The sequence below is a fragment of the Schistocerca cancellata genome, chromosome 2 (genome assembly GCF_023864275.1).
Source record: "Schistocerca cancellata isolate TAMUIC-IGC-003103 chromosome 2, iqSchCanc2.1, whole genome shotgun sequence".
NCBI lineage: Eukaryota > Metazoa > Arthropoda > Insecta > Orthoptera > Acrididae > Schistocerca > Schistocerca cancellata.
Window position 1 is genome coordinate 757,589,078 of NC_064627.1, and position 19,475 is coordinate 757,608,552.

Here is a 19,475-nt window from a genome sequence, read left to right on the forward strand (position 1 = left end):
TATACCCAAGAGTCTGCGGGAGTTACTCACTATGTCGACAGTACCTAATAACTTGTCACTGAATTCTCTAATTCAAGTTTGTGGTTATTTTGGTTTAATTTTGTTGTAAATAAAATCAAAATTGGACCACCATTTTCACTGGAACGATTGACTTATGTGCCTTGTAAACTTCGTTAAGGATTGGATCTGATGAAATAGCTCTGTGCAACTTTTATGGCATATTACTGCAAGACACTATGTTTACTGTGGCGCATGATATAAATGTACACTCGGTACTTTCTTTTGAAGACTTTTATAACAACAATCGATCCATTAATTGTGTTTCTAAAAACTGTGCTTCAACAATATAACTTTTTTCTAATTTTTGCCACTGGACTGTTGTGAGATATGAGAGCTAACCTGATTTGTACACTACCTGTGTTGCAAAGTTAAAAAGCTGGTCATCTTATCAACAATATGACATCAAATTTAATAAACGTGTGAAAAGTCAATCCACAATAGTGGTGTGGCGTAGTATATTATTAAATAAACACCATCCACGGTTAATAAAGTTCTCCGTTTCACGACTACAAACTGGTGTGCTACCGCATATGCAAGGAAGAAGTGTCGACAAAATCCTATAAGTGGTCTGCGGTGCTGTAACCTTATTACTGCTTGATCAAGTTCCGCACATACACTCCTGGAAATTGAAATAAGAACACCGTGAATTCATTGTCCCAGGAAGGGGAAACTTTATTGACACATTCCTGGGGTCAGATACATCACATGATCACACTGACAGAACCACAGGCACATAGACACAGGCAACAGAGCATGCACAATGTCGGCACTAGTACAGTGTATATCCACCTTTCGCAGCAATGCAGGCTGCTATTCTCCCATGGAGACGATCGTAGAGATGCTGGATGTAGTCCTGTGGAACGGCTTGCCATGCCATTTCCACCTGGCGCCTCAGTTGGACCAGCGTTCGTGCTGGACGTGCAGACCGCGTGAGACGACGCTTCATCCAGTCCCAAACATGCTCAATGGGGGACAGATCCGGAGATCTTGCTGGCCAGGGTAGTTGACTTACACCTTCTAGAGCACGTTGGGTGGCACGGGATACATGCGGACGTGCATTGTCCTGTTGGAACAGCAAGTTCCCTTTCCGGTCTAGGAATGGTAGAACGATGGGTTCGATGACGGTTTGGATGTACCGTGCACTATTCAGTGTCCCCTCGACGATCACCAGTGGTGTACGGCCAGTGTAGGAGATCGCTCCCCACACCATGATGCCGGGTGTTGGCCCTGTGTGCCTCGGTCGTATGCAGTCCTGATTGTGGCGCTCACCTGCACGGCGCCAAACACGCATACGACCATCATTGGCACCAAGGCAGAAGCGACTCTCATCGCTGAAGACGACACGTCTCCATTCGTCCCTCCATTCACACCTGTCGCGACACCACTGGAGGCGGGCTGCACGATGTTGGGGCGTGAGCGGAAGACGGCCTAACGGTGTGCGGGACCGTAGCCCAGCTTCATGGAGACGGTTGCGAATGGTCCTCGCCGATACCCCAGGAGCAACAGTGTCCCTAATTTGCTGGGAAGTGGCGGTGCGGTCCCCTACGGCACTGCGTAGGATCCTACGGTCTTGGAGTGCATCCGTGCGTAGCTGCGGTCCGGTCCCAGGTCGACGGGCACGTGCACCTTCCGCCGACCACTGGCGACAACATCGATGTACTGTGGAGACCTCACGCCCCACGTGTTGAGCAATTCGGCGGTACGTCCACCCGGCCTCCCGCATGCCCACTATACGCCCTCGCTCAAAGTCCGTCAACTGCACAAACGGTTCACGTCCACGCTGTCGCGGCATGCTACCAGTGTTAAAGACTGCGCGGTTCCTGGTGTGCCCGCTGTGCCGTGCGTGTGATCATTGCTTGTACAGCCCTCTCGCAGTGTCCGGAGCAAGTATGGTGGGTCTGACACACCGGTGTCAATGTGTTCTTTTTTCCATTTCCAGGAGTGTATTACGTTGTTGATGCCTTCTTGCTCAGCCCTTTCCAACGATACAGGAAATTGTATATATGAGTTGCGATAGTAAAGTAATGAGACTGATTTTCTTTGCAAGATGTGTCAACCCCGCAGGCTTGCATAGGCACAATACCTTTGACCTTGGTCTATAAGCTTCTTCTAGTCCAAGCGGCACACCGATGCAACTGCTCAGTCATGAGTTGTGCTGTAATAAGTTAGCACGTGTTAGTGTCTCTCGTCACGGAAATGGAACCGCATAATATTGCGCAACAGTATGCCATTTCTTTTTACGTTAAATTGGGTGAAAACCTGACGACAACTTACAGTAAGCTTCAGAAGGCTTTCGGAGAGGAGATTATGTCAAGAGCTCAAGTTTTTCGTTGGTATAAAATGTTTAGTGAAGGCAGAACGAATGTTGAAGATGAAGACCGCAGTGGACGACCACCAACCTGGCGGACGGATGTCAACTTGGCCAGGGTGCGTGAACTCGTACGATCTGATCGAAGATTCCAGAATGAGATTTTCACTCTGCAGCGGAGTGTGCGCTGATATGAAACTTCCTGGCAGATTAAAACTGAGAGCTTCTGTAAAGTTTGGAAGGTAGGAGACGAGGTACTGGCAGAAGTAAAGCTGTGAGTATCGGGCGTGAGTCGTGCTTCGGTAGCTCAGTTGGTAGAGCACTTGCCCGCAAAAGGCAAAGGTCCCGAGTTCGAGTCTCGGTCGGGCACACAGTTTTAATCTGCCAGGAAGTTTCTGATCGAAGATTATCCGTGGAAATGATCGCAGAAAAACTGAACATCAATCGGGAAACGGTTCGTGTAATAATAACTGAAGATATTGGTATGAGAAAGATTTGTGCAAAAATTGTGCCCAAAAATCTCACACCACAACAGCGAGAAACACGGAAAAATGTGGTAGCCGGTCTATTAGAGCAAACGGAAATCAATCCAGAGTTGTTGAGCCGTGTTATCACTGGTAATGAAAGTTGTTTTTTCAGTACAATCCAGAGACAAAACGCCAAAGTTCGAAATGGTACTCAAAGGGATTACCCAGACCAAAAAAAGCTCGCATGTCAAAGTCAAAAGTGAAATGCATGCTTGTGTGCTTCTTTGATTCCAAGGGAATTGTTCATAAAGAGTAGGTGCCTCCTGGACAAACAGTTAACCTATATTACTACAAAGAAATTTCAGAAAGACTTCGTAAAAGAGTTCTTCATGTCCGTGCCAACACTGCTGATAATTGGATTCTACATCACGATACTGCGACATCCCATACTGCTCTGTCAGTACAGCAATTTTTAACCTAAAAACAAATTTCAGTACTACCATAGCCACTTTATTCACCAGATACCGCTCCGTGCGACTTTTTTCTATTTCCAAGAGTCAAAACGGCGGTCAAGGGCACCATTTTCAAACAACACAAGATGTCAAAAAAGCTGTGACGAGGGTCTTGGAGGATATTACAGAAGATGAGTTCCAGAAATGTTACCATCAATGGCAGAAGCGCTGGAAAAAGTGTGTACAATCAGAAGGGAACTACTCTGAAGAAGACAACACTAAACTTGACTAAAACGGTAAGAAACATTTTTTTCACATCAGTCTCATTACTTTATTGTCGCTTTTCGTCGTTTAATTCAAGAAAAATTCGGAATCATAATTCGGCAACTATAAAAGTGAAAAATTACTTGCGCACATCAATAAATTTACTCGATCTGCTTATATTTGGGATGGGCTGGTCTTAGCCGCCTCACCCAGTACAGAAATTATCTTCACGCAGTTTGAAAGTTTTTGTGTCACTTCATGCTTTACCGGCGTCACATCCTGAGGCGTTTCTTCCCATAAATATGTCAGAGTTAAATTTGAAAATACTTAACGTTGTCGGCTAGGAACTACACGTTAGTTAAGAAAATGTAGACATTTTATTGTGAGTAGGAACTTTTAAAAAATCCGTACCGGTGCGAATACGGCACAGAAAGCCTACCTATCTCAGTCTATAGTCTGCTGGTTTGTGAAGCAGCCAAGAAAACTGCGAGAATATGTAGGTGTTTATTGAGCTTTAAATAAAACCTAAGCTGCTGCAAAATCAGGTATACAGCGACGTTACACATTTTATGAAAGCATTATGCTGTAAAGTCAGCGATGTTTGTCCAGTATGAAACTCAGGCTGTGATCAAGAAAACAGCAACACAATCTCAGCATGTTCCCCTTCTTCAGCTCCAGTCCCACAAGTTCGTAGATCCCCTACTTTGTCCTCCTGTCGCCGCGTGATGAGGTCCTTTTGCTGGAGAATAGAAAGATTCCACCCCGCTCAGGTAAAGGACCGCGACCGCGGCTACGAAGGGCCATCAATGATGAAAATAAAAGTAAAGTTTAGCAGTGTTACTAAAATTCATGTTGAAAGAATATAAGTAAAAAGTAAAGTCATATGGAATGACTGGCTGGGAGACTCCGAAGGGCAGGTTCTGCTTCCTAATTGGAAAGATTTTTCCCTGCCCTTCGCGCCAGCAGGCACCTTTCCTTCGAGAAGTATGATCTGTGTAGGTGAGCGCTATGTTAAGTGGGGGTGACTGTAATGAGTTTGTGTGTAGTGCAGTGACGTGTTCGGGACCAGTGATAAGATTCGTTGATGATATTTACTATCCTCAATGTAATGGGGAAGAATTTTAGGACAAGTTAAATGGAGTGAAAAGTTTAATGAGTACACACTATCGATTGACCGAAGATAGATGAAAGTAATGAAGAATAGTAGAAATGAGACTAATTAACTAACAAAGTTGGAGACCGCGAAGTAGACAAAGTTAAGGAATTCTGCTACCTAGGCAGCAAAATAACTCATGATGGACGAAGCAAAGAGGACATAAGCAACAGGCTAGCGCAGGCAAACAGGACACTCCTGACCCAACAAAGTCTTCTTATATCATATATCGGCCTTAATTTGAGGAAGAAATTTCTCAGAAAGTACGTTTGGAGCCCATCATTGTATGGTAGTGAATAATGGACTATGGGAAAGTTGGAAAAGAAGAGAGTCGAAAAATTTGATAAGTCTTACTACAGAAGGAGCTTGAAAAGTACTTGGACTAATAATATAAGGAACGAGGAGGTTCTCCGCTCAATCGACAAAGAAAGGAATATGTGGAGAACACTGACAAGAGGAAGGGACAGGATGACAAGATACGCGTTAAGCCATCAGGGAATGACTCCCATGATACTTAGGGGGAGTCACAGAGGTATAAACTGTAGAGTAAGAAAAACATGAAATATATGCAACTAATAATTGAAGGCGTAGGGTACATGTGGTACTCTGAGATGAAGAGGTTGACACAAAAGAGGAATTCGTAGCGGATCGCATAGAATCAGTCAAAATACTGATTATTCCAAAAAGAAACCCTCTAAAGGACCATTCTGGTAGAATTTTGTATGAACAAAAAGACTTGCGAAGTGGCAAATTTCTGGACGACTTCTCACCTATTCTAAGAGAACGTGTTTCAGGACCATAGGACACGCGGTCGTCACCATGATGACGCATGACATATGAGGACGCAGTACAGTGGCACTTACAGAGTCCTGTAACCATAAGCTGTAGTGGTTTTATTACATAGATGTTGCACATTTATTTTATTTCCCTGGTACATTTTACATGCTGAGCATTTTATTAATTCCATCCCATCACTTGTAACCTGTATGAAGGCATGAGATAGATATAAAAGTACTCATGCCATCATGACACCTGCGTGCATCGTATCTGTAAGTCTGCCGAGTAGTTTTCTCAATCATTCATTTTCATTCCTGAGGTGAAAAATCTGTAAATTTTGCATCCATGTAGAACATATTTTCAGAAACTTTTTCACATAGCAGAAACCAAAAAAATATTATCCAAATCCAAGTTATGGATCGTCCACTACAGATGACACTGTGACTTAAATACATAATTTATCAGTTTTCAGAACTTTTCATTATGCACTTATAATCCGTAAAATTATTGTGACATCTCTTTTTACAGGAACGGAACATTTAAATAATATATTTGTAAAAAAGTTGTGAAAATTTATTAGAAAAATCTTTTCGATGGTGAAATGATGCTGGCGGCACTGTATTTTCACGCAAAGTTTGTTTTGTATGGAACTGTAGAAAGCAGTTGTGCCCCTCTTGCGATACAATGATGGAACTTGCATTTGGTAAAGTGCATGAGCTTCTTGGTTTTGCATCCAGGATTTTTGAATCTAAATGCCGATATCTCGTGACCAAAGCATGGTAAGCGGTCCACAGAATCATATCTGATATCCTTCGCCGGTTTGATTTCCACGCTTTGCAGGCACATTCAGAGTAATTTCATTTGAAGGTCTGCTTCTCTATAGTCCATTTTCGTGCCATTATCCAGGACTCAGGAACATACTTGTTTAACACAGGCATTCTTTCTAGTACTAGAAACAGAAATATGTCCTTCCAAAACGTGAAAGTATGTCAAAATCAGGCTCTTTGTTGTTATTATCGTTATCTAAATCTTCCTCCTCAAGATAATCCATTGTATGAGAAAGTTCATCATTGCTGTCAGCAATTAAGAAAAATTGTAATCTTCTTCAAGTTCATCAATTAGTTACATCACTATTTTCCCGAATTGCTAAAATCTCTTCCATGATATGTTTTTCATTATAATTCCTGACAGATATAGAAATAATAACAATTAGTGACAGCAAACTATTACAAAAATGACAGCAAACGTCTACACCCAGCACACAAGCAAACCTGGATCGTCGTAGGAAACCAAAGATCAGAATGGCTGTAGATACTTCTTGATACTTTGCTTTGGGAATTGTAATTTCACTGACTTGTAACTAGTTTTGAAACTATCGAAACTTCTTTTAACAGAGATAAAATACCAGTATTTCGTTGAACATTTAGAATAGAATACATACGATTCTAAATTTCTAAAGGGTAAGTAGTCACATTCAGCCACAATCTTTGCATGACCGACACTTTGCGCGTGCCTTACAAGTTCAAAAATCGGTCAGTAGACGGTACTGAAATGCAGACGGATAGAAGTAAATGTTCTCTATAGAGTACGCTAAGCCCAGTGCCTTACAAAGCTTCCAGAACGCGCATTTAGGCTGAAAATAAAATCTTCCACTAGAATGGTCAAATACACCGAAAGGGATAAGTTCTTTGTAGCAGTATTTTGCGTAGTACCATACCAGCATTAATTAATGTCTGGTCACAAGGTGTAAGTGGGATGTGATGCTATTTCGTAATACATGTAATTTTAAATTAGTGGTGTGCACCCATTTTAATGCTGCCTCTGGTATAGGTTTTTATTAGAAGTATGGCAATAGCTTTCACAATTACCAGGCGGATATTGAGATAACCATCGTGGGATAGAAAAGCAACTACAAACGCTTAGTAGTGTAAAGGCATCAGGACCAGAAGATTCACAATGATTGTGCCAAAGAACTTGTTCCTCTTCTAGCAGCAGTTTATCATAGATCGCTGGAGCAACGAACGGTACCTAACGACTGGAAAGAAGCGCAGGTAATCCCCATTTTCAAGAAGAATGGACAAATGCGCTCAATTATAGGCCTCTGACGAAAATCTGTTGTAGAATTATGGAACATTTTTATGTTCAAGAATTATAACGTTTTTGTTGAACGAAAACCTCCTCTATAAAAATCAACATGGATTCCGCAAACAGAGATCTTGCAATATTGTTCTCCATTCTTTCACGAGGTTCCTAGTCCGGTACACAACTGCGCTCAGGTTAATACCGTGTTCCTCCACTTCAGGAAGATATTTAACACCGTCCCGCACTGCTGTTCAATGAAAAAATGCGAGCTTACCGAGTAACGGACTATATTTACGATTGTATTCATGACTTTTTTGGAGACAGAACTCGACACGTCGCTCTTAAGGAACAAAATCGACAGACGTAGAGGTGATTTCCCCAAATAAGTGTGATACGATCATTCAAATAGTTCAAATGGCTCTACGAACTATTGGACTTAACATCTGAGGTCATCAGTCCCCTAGACTTAGAACTACTTAAACCTAACTGACCAACTGACCTAAGGACATTACACACATCCATGCCCGAGGCAGGATTCGAACCTGCGACCTGCAGCAGCATGGTGATATGACCGTCACTGTTTATAATGTATACAAATGATCTAGTAGAAAGCATCGGAAGCTCTCTAAGATTGTTCAGAGATGATGTTGTGCTCTTCAAAAAAGCAGAACGTCAGAAGACAGTATCGATTTGCTGAATGACCTACAAAGGAGTGATGAATGGCGCAGGCTCTAGCAGTTGACCCTGAAAGGAATGTAACATATTGCGGAATCACAGGGAAATAAACCCACTACTGAACAACTATGACAAATTACTGGAAACAGTATCTACCGTAAAATACCTAGAAGTAACTATTCACAGCGACCCTAAGTGGAATGACCACATACAACAAATAGTAGGAAAAGCGAGATGCCAGACTGAGATTCATACGAAGAATCTTCAGGAAATGTAACAGCTGCTTTTTCGATCTATTTTACAGCATTGTTCATTAATCTGGGAACCTGAAAGAAAAAGAGAGGAAGCGAGAGAATCCAACGAAGAGCGGCGCGTTTCGTCACGGGATAATTTAGTCGGCGCGAGAGCGCTACCGAGATGCCCAACAAACTCTAGCGATGGACGTTACGAGAGAGGGTTGTGAATCACGGAGAGGTTTACTATTGAAAGTTCGAGAGAGCGCTTTCCGGGATGAGTCGGACAACATGTCCTCCCACATAAATCTCGCGGAAAGATCACGACGAGAAAATTAGACAGATTAGGGCTAATACAAAAGCTGACAATCATTCTTCCCAAGCACCTACCGCCATTGTAACAGGGAAGGGAAGATCAATTAGCCGTACAAGAAGTGCCTTTCGGCACACACCTTCAGGTAACTTGCGGGTTATGATGATGTAGATATACGGGGGAGGGGAAGGTACAATACTGGCCATTAAAATTGCTACACCACGAAGATGACGTGCTACAGACGCGAAATTTAACCGACAGGAAGAAGATGCTGTGATATGCAAATGATTAGCTTTCCAGAGCATTCACACAAGGTTGGCGCCGGTGGTGACACCTACAACGTGCTTACATGAGGAAAGTTTCCAACCGATTTCTCATACACAAACAGCAGTTGACCGGCGTTGCCTGGTGAAGCGTTGTTGTGATGCCTCGTGTAACGATGAGAAATGCGTACCATCTCGTTTCCGACTTTCATAAAGGTCGGATTGTAGCCTATCGCGATTGTGGTTTATCCTATCGCGACATTGCTGCTCGCGTTGGTCGAGATCCAATGACTGTTAGCAGAATATGGAATCGGTGGGTTCAGGAGGGTAATACGGAACGCCGTGATGGATCCCAACGGCCTCGTATCACTAGCAGTGGAGATGACAGGCATCTTATATCTTATCCGCATGGCTGTAACGGATCGTGCAGACACATCTCGATCCCTGAGTCAACAGATGGGGACGCTTGCAACCATCTGCACGAACAGTTCGACGATGTTTGCACCAGCATAGACTATCAGCTCGGAGACCATGGCTGCGGTTACCCTTGACGCTGCATCACAGACAGGAACGCCTGCGATGGTGTACTCAACGACGAACCTGGGTGCACGAATGGCAAAACGTCATTTTTTCGGATGAATCCAGGTTCTGTTTACAGCATCATGATGGTCGCATCCGTGTTTGGTAACATCGCGGTGAACGCACATTGGAAGCGTGTATTCGTCATCGCCATACTGGCGTATCACCCAGCGTGATGGTATGGGGTGCCATTGGTTACACGTCTCGGCCACATCTTGTTCGGATTGACGGCACTTTGAACAGTGGAAGTTACATTTCAGATATGTTACGACGCGTGGCTCTACCCTTCATTCGATCCCTGCGAAACCCTATATTTCAGCAGGATAATGTACTACCGCATGTTACATGTCCTGTACGGGCCTTTCTGGATACAGAAAATGTTCGACTGCTGCCCTGGCCAGCACATTCTCCAGATCTCTCACCAATTAAAACGTCTAGTCAATGGTGGCAGAGCAACTGGCTCGTCACAATACGCCAGTCAGTACTCTTGATGAACTGTGGTATCGTGTTGAAGCTGCATGGGCATCTGTACCTGACACGCCATCCAAGCTCTGTTTGACTCAATGCCCAGGCGTATCAAGGCCGTTATTACGGCCAGAGATGGTTGTTCTGGGTGCTGACTTCTCAGGACCTATGCACCCAAATTGCGTGAAAATGTAATCACATGTCAGTTCTAGTATAATATATTTGTCCAATAAATACCCGTTTATCATCTGCATTTCTGGTGTAGCAATTTTAATGGCCAGTAGTGTATATACGCACTCTTGAGGTACATAATATAAAATAAGACTAGAACGCATTGGTGTGCCATCGCTGATTTTTGATAGATGTATTGTCCACAAATGTTTGGTACGTCCTTATTGGCCGGAGCATATTTTGTGATCTGGTTTATCAACGTATTCAATAATTAAACGGTTTTTGATACAGTAACCTCCTAACGGCCGTTTTCATCAGGATACTTGAAGAACCAAAATAGATAAAGTAGTAGAATAAATGAAGTAAAACTTACAGTTGCAGTCGGGTTGCAATAATGTAAACAATTTGTTCAAGTTGTAGTCTCGAGAGCAATGAAAATCATCGATTTAGCTATAAACATTTCTTACCATAAACTTCCTGAGCTCGTTTCCTACTTCGCTTATCTCGTAAAATCCGTAACGTCTGTTCCAATGATGAACTGGTGACAACTAACAAGTATGGGCATAGCCATGTCGCCTTGTCAATTACTCCTCCGTGTAGAGTGCTACCACATTTCAGTGTGATAGCAACATCGTCTGCGAAAGCGGGTCCGTGAATACCTACAGGCATTTTATTCGCTCACTCGTAGCCAGATAGTGCCTGGAGACTACTACGTACATCAGGCGATGGCCGTAATGATGCGGCTAAACGCGTGGCCTGTAGTATCAACCCGAACAAAAATGCAAGAAAGTCGTTCTTTGACTTGTCCGCCGTGAATTACAGGCGCGCCCTCATTTAACGGAACAGCTGAGATAAATCCAGCGGTACTCGGCCGTGATGTGCGGGGTATTAATGCAGGCCCCGTGTAGCGTTACAGCTGCTCTGATGGCCGCCTGTAATTTACGGCGTGTGCTCTGCGTGACGCGTATTGCGCCGCGTGGGCGGGCCGCGATTTATACTCGCGGCAGGGAGGGGAACCACCGGGTGAAGAGGCGCGGGGAAGCCCCCTGGCGGCAGTCCGCCTCGGGGAACCACTTCATACGACCGCAAGGCGCGCGACTCCGTATTCAGTTACGAGGGCTACAGCAGGTAATCGCACACCCGAGCTCTGAATTAAGGGGAGATACAGGTAAAATCGGTAAAAAAAGGTTTAAAGGTATCTTTCCCACATATGTGTAGCACGTTAGAAATATTGTCTCCAATTTTTAGAGTTTAATTCGTGCTACAAATGTGGTAAAAGCCATCTTGTTTCAACTAACGTGCTGTGCTACAGTCCCTTTCGTACACGACTCTGTCCTTGTTTCCGATATTTATTCCTTGCCATCAAGATAAGACATCTGCAGAGCATAGAAGACTGTGAGTCCATTTGCGATCCGATTAATTTTGAATTATTAAAGAAATCCACACATGGTGGCACACAAAAGTGCTGTTTTGAAGAGCGCGCCGCAACGCGTTGTGTGAAGCAGTCGCCCTCCGTTTCTGGCAGTGGCAATCGCTGCTTTTGGTGTCTCTCTCTGGTGGGAAAGCGGAAAGGCTGCCTGTACACGTGCATTTTTTAAGGGGCGCTATCAGCTCGGCAGGGTGGTCCAGTCGGAGTGAGGCCTGGCCTATCTCGCGCCACCAATTGCTGGTCTGTCTCTCGTTTGCATTTGTGCGGCAGTTAGTGTCTGTCTGTCGTCGGAGTGCTAGTATGTCTGTCCTTTTGATCAACTTTAAAGCCAGAAAATGAGAGTCTTGCCACTCCGCCAGTAACAGAACTCAGCAAGTGGTCGCCCGGTCGGGACTGAATTCCTGCATCTGAGTGTGCACGTTAGGCCGCCAGTCTGTTCGAGTTGCTCGGGCAACGGTCATTGGCGGTTGGAGCGGTCGGTTGGTGGGTCGCGCACTGAGACACGAGATGACTTGTCCGCCTTGAGCGTCGGCGCATGTGAGGTCCCCACGTGAGTCCATGGGCAGCGCCGTATAGAAAGGGGTAGTGGCTTCGCGGTCCACACGAGAGCAACAGGAGCGAAACCACGACATCGGGCTGGCCGGTGCGAGCTGCGACGCCGTGAGACGGCAGATCGTCGCGCCTTCCTGCGTCCGTTTAAGCGGCTGGCAGCGGACGGTTCGGGAGAGCGTTTTGGCGGTGCTGCGCCAGGTCTTCGCCAGACATCGCAGTTTATTGGAAGTTAAGTGGTAGCAGATATGTTGTTTCATTTACTTGTTAAATTCTACTTGTTTTCTTGGTGAGGTCACCAGCCGCTTTGTTTTGGGGTCGTCCCACCATTCTTCTCCGTTTGCCCACCCGCGGGAAGGTGGTTATTTGTGAATTGGGTGGTCCGTTTTTCCCTTGTGGAACTGGGGAGGTTTAGAGCGATCTGCGGTTCGGGTTGTTTAGTAAAGCCCCCCCGTCCCCCCGTCAATCTGCAGTGCGTTAATAGCTGCCTCTGTCATGTTTATCGGATTCGGTGTTAATGAATTTATAGAATTAAGTAAAGACCGAATTCATGAAATATGTTTTATCTTGCCTATCATCTTGCGAGGCGGTATATGTGTAACGTAGAGTATGTTGTACATTTTATGTAAGTCTGAATTTCATGGGTTTTATTTAAATAGTCATTTTTATAAAGTTGCCACCCTTCCACCGTAAGAGCCTTTTTAAAAACAAATTACACTTTTGGTGGCAAATAATTTCTTAGTGTGAGTGTTTGTCCCATTCCATCCCTCTTATGGGGTGCATAGTTAATGTGTTTGTGTGAGTTGTTAGAATTTTTAGTTTAAAGTAATCTGGTGCGTTGTAGATTTGCACCAGTGCAGTTTTTCAGAGGTCGTTGTGAGCGGTCCTGACTACGGCCGTGTTGAAAGGGAGCGGAAGCTTCTCAGCCCGATGTTATTCTGCCTCTGAATAATTGTAAATTGATATTTAGAGGGTGCTTTCTGATTGTAATTTTAAATCTGTTTTTGAAAAGGCTTTTAGGAATAAAATTCACATTTGTGGAAGGTAATTTTATTTTCCATCAGTTACTTCCTGGCAACTACTTCCACGCTAACCTAGTGCGATTAAATATGTTAATGTTCTTGGTGAATCGCTAGTAAATAAAGTAAATTGTTTAAGAAAAGAGTTTGAAAGTAAAATTACGGTTCAGAAAAATTAAGTACCATAGTTCAGAAGTGAGGCAGAAAGACAAAGTTTTGCTCATCTACTACTGTTAAAATTTCCTCATATCATGCTTGTTTGGTGTTCAGTGATGGCACCACTGAAAGAATCAGGTCCCTTACAAGACTAAGATCTGTTGCAGGTTGGTTCACTGAAAACCTACTGAAGAAGACATGATTTGCGTATCCCTAGTCCTGAGATATCAGTGAAGGATATTGCCAAAAGTGCACGCCAGAAGGAACTTGCTAGAAGAAAAAACCTACATGGTGACCAGAAAGAACAAATGTATGGTTATGGATAACATTAAGGTACTTGTTCCAGGTATAAATGCTACTAACATTTTTTCCTGCTTTCCGGTAAATTTTATTTTCTGGTCAATAAGGACCATTTTCTGCTGAACTGCTCATACACCAAACAGCCACGCTCCAAGTAGCCAGAAGCGGGAGGAAGGCACTGCTCATACGTGAATTCAGCTCTGCGCATGCGCACGAGCCCGCTGGCAACTGCTCATAGTTCATACGAACCTATAAGCTCACAGAAGTCAAGGAGACACTCTGACACAAGTGCTGCTGCCATCTGTTGGAATTCTACAGATTTACGAGCAAATAACTTACATGTAGCAAAAATGCTACAGTATGCAGTGTAGGGTTAAGTTGCAGTTGCTGCTGCTGCTGCTCGAGAAGCTGCCTAGATGGGGAAGTTACGTGAAAAAAGGTCACTGAACGTGAGCACATGAAAGTTCTACTCGTCACCCCTTGTGTTCTATCTCTGGAGACAACAAAAGACATCATGAGCAACCAACAACTATTTATTGAGTCACAGCGTGACAGCATAATGTAAGGTAGAACAATACAGACTAGTAACATGCACAACACTGTCGAATGGAGCCGATGCGCGGCCCTATTGGCTGCAGGCAACTTGAGGTGTCCACAGTAGGCAGCCTCTGGTGTGTGTGTGTGTGTCGTTTGTGTGGAAGTCAAGAACAACCTTCAGACTTATCCGCAGCGAATATTTGACGCTATATGAGAATAAGAATAAATTTACAGGCAAGTTTGCAGATTATTTTAGTTCCCTTTGGGTGGGTGGGGGGGGGGGGGGGTGGTAAAGTTGCTGTATATTATTTTTGTACATCACAGAACATATGGTTTGGTGCAGAAAGATCAGTCCAGTAATTAGTGTTGCACACAGGTCTCTTGTTTTTTACCTCTTGTTGAGCTGCTTGATGTAACTGAAGAGGATTTTCAGAACTTTAATGCCAGTCGTTCTGTGAGTTCACCAGTGGCGTAGCGTGAGGGGAGACTTTGAGACTTAGTCTCCCCTGTATTCCTGCATTAAAAAGATGCAATAGTAATTCATAACAAAAAATACAAACAACTTCTACTAAGAGCACTAAATGTGTGGAGACATCAGTTTTGTAGCCCGCGCCGCCGCACCCTGAGTATTGGTGAATCTGCCTGCTTGAGACTCGACTGCTCTCAGTCTCTGCCTCCCTTCCCTTCCCTTACCTGGCTGTGTGTCAGTGGCATTCTCGGCTCCCCTCCACTTTCTCTCTTCCACGAAGGCCAGTGCGCTGCACTTGCTAGCAGGTAGGTATCGAGACTAGTCTCTGCCGCTTCTATGCTGGCTTTTAACACGGAAGTGATCAATCGCGCAGTTTGTGTTCATAGTCATTCTTGTGTGATTTTTGTGCATATTTTCGTTGTGTCGCCAACCTTACAGAATTTTTATTAAAAACGCCTTTTTCTACATTAACGTACGAAGAAAAGTACGGACTGAAGGACAAACGAGCTACTCCTACAATCAGTGTAGTTTTACGTGAAGCCAAACATAAACGCACTTTTTAGACAGCCTGGTACGAAAAGTATGCTTGGCTGACTGCGAATGCACTTAATAACAGATTATATTGTTATATATGTTTTCTGTTCGGTGGTGAAAAGGAATGATGCAACGAGGGCATTTGTACAATAAAAAACTTTGCCAGGAAAGCACAAAAGCATCGGATATCAAAACGTCACCTGCAGAACAAAGAATTATTTCAGTTATTGGATAAAAGTAGAATTTAGCACGCCCTTTCTGAAGCCGGTCGTCTGACAGCAATAAAATACAACAAACAAGTTGCATCCAGCAGGAGAGTATTGGCGCGTCTTTTTCAGGCAATTGTATTTCTTTGTAAACAAGAACTAGCCTTTCGCGGCCATCGAGAAGACGAATCCTCCAGCAACAAAACTATCTGGAATTGTTGGATTTACTACCTCAAGGAGATCAGTTAATCCGAGGCCATCTGTCATCATCTTCAACCTTTAAAGGAACTTCTCCAGATATACAGAATAATGTAATAGAAATGATAACTCTGGTAGTTAATGAGAAAATAAAATCTGAAATTCAAAACCAATTTCATTTCGATTCAGGCTGATGAAACATTAGACGTGACATGCAAGAGTCAAATGAGTATAATATTCAGGTACTATAATGCAGACAAAATTAAAGAAAGATTCGTTGGATTTTACGATGATTCTGGAGATAGAACTGCTGAAGGTTTGTCAAACATTATCCATGCAGTATTGAAAGAATGGAGGGTGGAAGGAAAAGAAAAACATATGATGGCGCTTCAGTAATGGCAGGCAGACAAAGAGGACAATAATTGGTGAAGCAGTTCTGTCCCTATGCGCTGTTTATTCATTGTTACGCACACCAACTGAATTTGGTACTGTTACACGCCTCCAAAATCATACGACAAGTACGCATGTTTGTAAGTGATCTTACTGCATTCCATGCGTTTTTCAGCAAATCATCAAAACGAACTGTATTGCTAACTGAGAAAGGATTTGAACTGCGACATGCAAGCAACACAAGTTGGAACTTTCGTTCCAGGGCAGTTTCAAGAACATGTAGTCATTTCTCAGGGCTATATAGTGTTTTTAATTATATATTTGATGATACAGACTCTCAGTGGGATCCATAATCTTTGAGCTGTGCTGTGGGAATGAAACGACGGATGGATGATCCTACGTTTGTCTACTTGCTTTGCTTCTACCGAGGGTGCTTTGATCATTTCTATAATGTTCTTCAGTCAAAATCTGTCAGTATAACTGCTTGCCACGACGAAATAAGAACTGTTTTGAGAAACACGACAATTAAGAACGGAAACATTCGTTGATGAATGCATTAAATGCAGCTTGTGTTTGAATTGCAACTTATCATTCAGTGACAGTCAAGACATCTCTCAGGGGACTAACTTATGAGATACTGGATTTGCAAATTGTTCAGATGGAAAGGTGGTTTCAAGATTTTCCCCAAATTCAGTTTGTTGAACCTTTGAACGAAAACTGTTTCCCGAACTATCAAAAAGAATTCCCAAAGTTGAAACTGCTTCAATTATTAGAACAGTACCCTTTTTTCAGACAAGATCAACTTGAAAATGAACTATGTAACATAAACGCTGATGAGAAAGAACACTTATCTCCAAGAATCCTGTTAAAGTACATTGCCAATAATGATTTGGACTCCGTTTATGAAGCAACAAGGAAGTTCCTGTGTTTGGTTTTGACCCTATCCGCAACTACAGCAAGCAGTGAACGAAGCATGAGTGCTCTTAAACGAGTGAAGAATTATTTAAAGAATTCAATGTCCAACATCCGACTGTCGTGTTTGAGCACGTTAGCAATAGAAAATACACTACTTGGAGAGCTATCCAGTGATCAGACCTTTGTAGACCGAGTTATAGACTTATTCGTGGAAAGAAAAGACAGGCGCATTGCACTTGTGTACAAGAAAATATTGAGTGCTTCTTCTCTTGCTGCTGGAATTCTACAAATTTGTCATCGTTTCTTGAACAATTTAGTTATTATTATTTCATCATCATCATCATTATTATTATTATTATTATTATTATTATTATTATTATCAGTGGCGGTGGTAGTTTTAGTAGTAGCTGTTGTTGTTTTATTTGATGCATTTTGTTTCATTTGTTTAAATTATTGTTTATTGTACTATTTTGTCTCCCTATAATAACTCCAGAGTCTCCCCAACCTTTACAACCACGCTACGCCACTGGAGTTCACATACCCTAATAAATGCAGCAACACTTCGTCAGAAAAAAAAGAACATTTCAGGATCAACTTCTCCATGTTACAAAGACAGAAAAAGCCAGTTGCAGTACTGGAGTGAGGCAAAAATATCTCAGATTGTCAGTTGATGAACTACTCCTACTTTTCAAGCTTCCAATTTGTGCAGCTGTTTTATTAGTAGATGCTACGCACACACCAGTCAGAAGTGCTGTTTTCTCGGAATTCATAATTATGCTATTTCATACTAGTTTAAAACCAATTCGTCACGTGCCACACTGTCTGAGCAACGAACTGGAGTGTTTTATGGTGATCACAACATGCCTGCAGGTGTGCTGGTTCCTTTGCAGAGCTAGAAACATTGCTTGTGCACGTATGGAACACCCAATATTTTCAGGAATTTAGTGATACAGAAATGTCCGTGGCCTTTCTGTTCTGCCTTTTGTAATATGGAAAATATTTAAACCCAGTGTTAGGTGAAATGTGCTACAGACTTTGTAAACACTACAGCACAACTTACTGTGGTACAAAATTTGTCAAAATGCATTATTGTCGAATTTATTTAAATTTTTGTGAAACAAAAATTGCTTTGTATCATATATGTAAATTAATAAATTCTTGCGATTGTTACAGGACTGACAGAAAAAAACTGGAACACAGTTTTGTTTATCTACAGACATCAAAAAAAGTTATGCAATACCTCGGTTCCGAGAGTTCCGGAACCTGTACAAAAAATTGGAATAGAGATCAACATAAACATCATTTCTGCCCTTTTTATTGCCCATGAAAACTACACATTGCATGTTGTACCACCATACATGTTGTACCTTGAACATCAGGAATCCGGTGAAACATCAAATCTCCAACATCGCTGCGGCCGTAAAAAGATACTGCAAGAACAGGACCAACGACGATCGAAGAGAATAGTTCAACGTGACAGAAGTGCAACCTTTCAGAAAATTGCTGCAGATTTCAAAGCTGGGCCATCAACAAGTGTCAGCGTGCGAACCATTTAACGAAACATCATCGATATGGACTTTCGGAGCTGAAGGCCCACTTGTATACACGACACAAAGCTTTATGCCTCGCCTGGGCCCTCAAGACCGACATTGGACTGTTGATAACTGGAAACATGTTGTCTGGTCGGACGAGTCTCGTTTCAAATTGTATCGAGCGAATGTACCTGTACGGGTATGGAGACAACCTCGTGAATCCATGGACCCTGCATGTCAGCAGGGGACAGTTCAAGCTGGTGGACGCTCTGTAATGGTGTGGGGCGTGTGCAGCTGGAGTGATATGAGACCCGTGATGCGTCTAGACACGACTCTGACAGGTGACACGTACGTAAGCATCCTGTCTGATCACCTGTATCCACTCATGTCCATTGTGCATTCCGCCGAACTTGGGCAATTCCAGCAGGACAATGCGACACGCGACAAGCCCAGAATTGCTACAGAGTGGATCCAGTAACACTCTTAACAGTTCCACTGTCCACCAAACTCCCCAGACATGAACATTATTTAGCATATCTTGGATGCCTTGCAATGTGCTGTTCAGAAGAGACCTCCACCCCACGTACTCTTACGGATTTATGGACAGCACTGCAGGATTCATGATGTCAGTTTCCTCCAGCACTACTTCAGGCATTATTAGAGACCATGCTACGTCGTGCTGAGCACTTATTCGTCAAGCGGAGGCCCTACACGATATTAGGCAGGTGTATCGAGTTTCTTTGGCTCTTCAGTGTACATTATTATAACGGATAACGTACTGAAATATAGAATCAGTCCCGAACGTAGGCAATATTTAAGTGCCCGCCAGCGTATGTGGCCTCTCTGAACTGAATTGAGTGATTTACATGAGTGCATGCTCGGGATTACCCGATATGAAGCAGGTGTCGTACAAGTGTCAGATTTCATTCTGGGAGCTGCCTGTCACGCCGAAATCACTGCGTAGCAGTCAGACAGTCAG

General features: G+C 43.2%; 1 non-coding gene across 1 annotated transcript; it reads left to right on the forward strand.

Moving 5' to 3' along the window:
- Window positions 1-2,663: 2,663 nt before the first annotated feature.
- Window positions 2,664-2,738, forward strand: Trnal-caa (transfer RNA leucine (anticodon CAA)). Its single transcript has one exon. It is a non-coding gene; the product is annotated as a tRNA-Leu (tRNA).
- The last annotated feature ends 16,737 nt before the right edge of the window (window positions 2,739-19,475 follow it).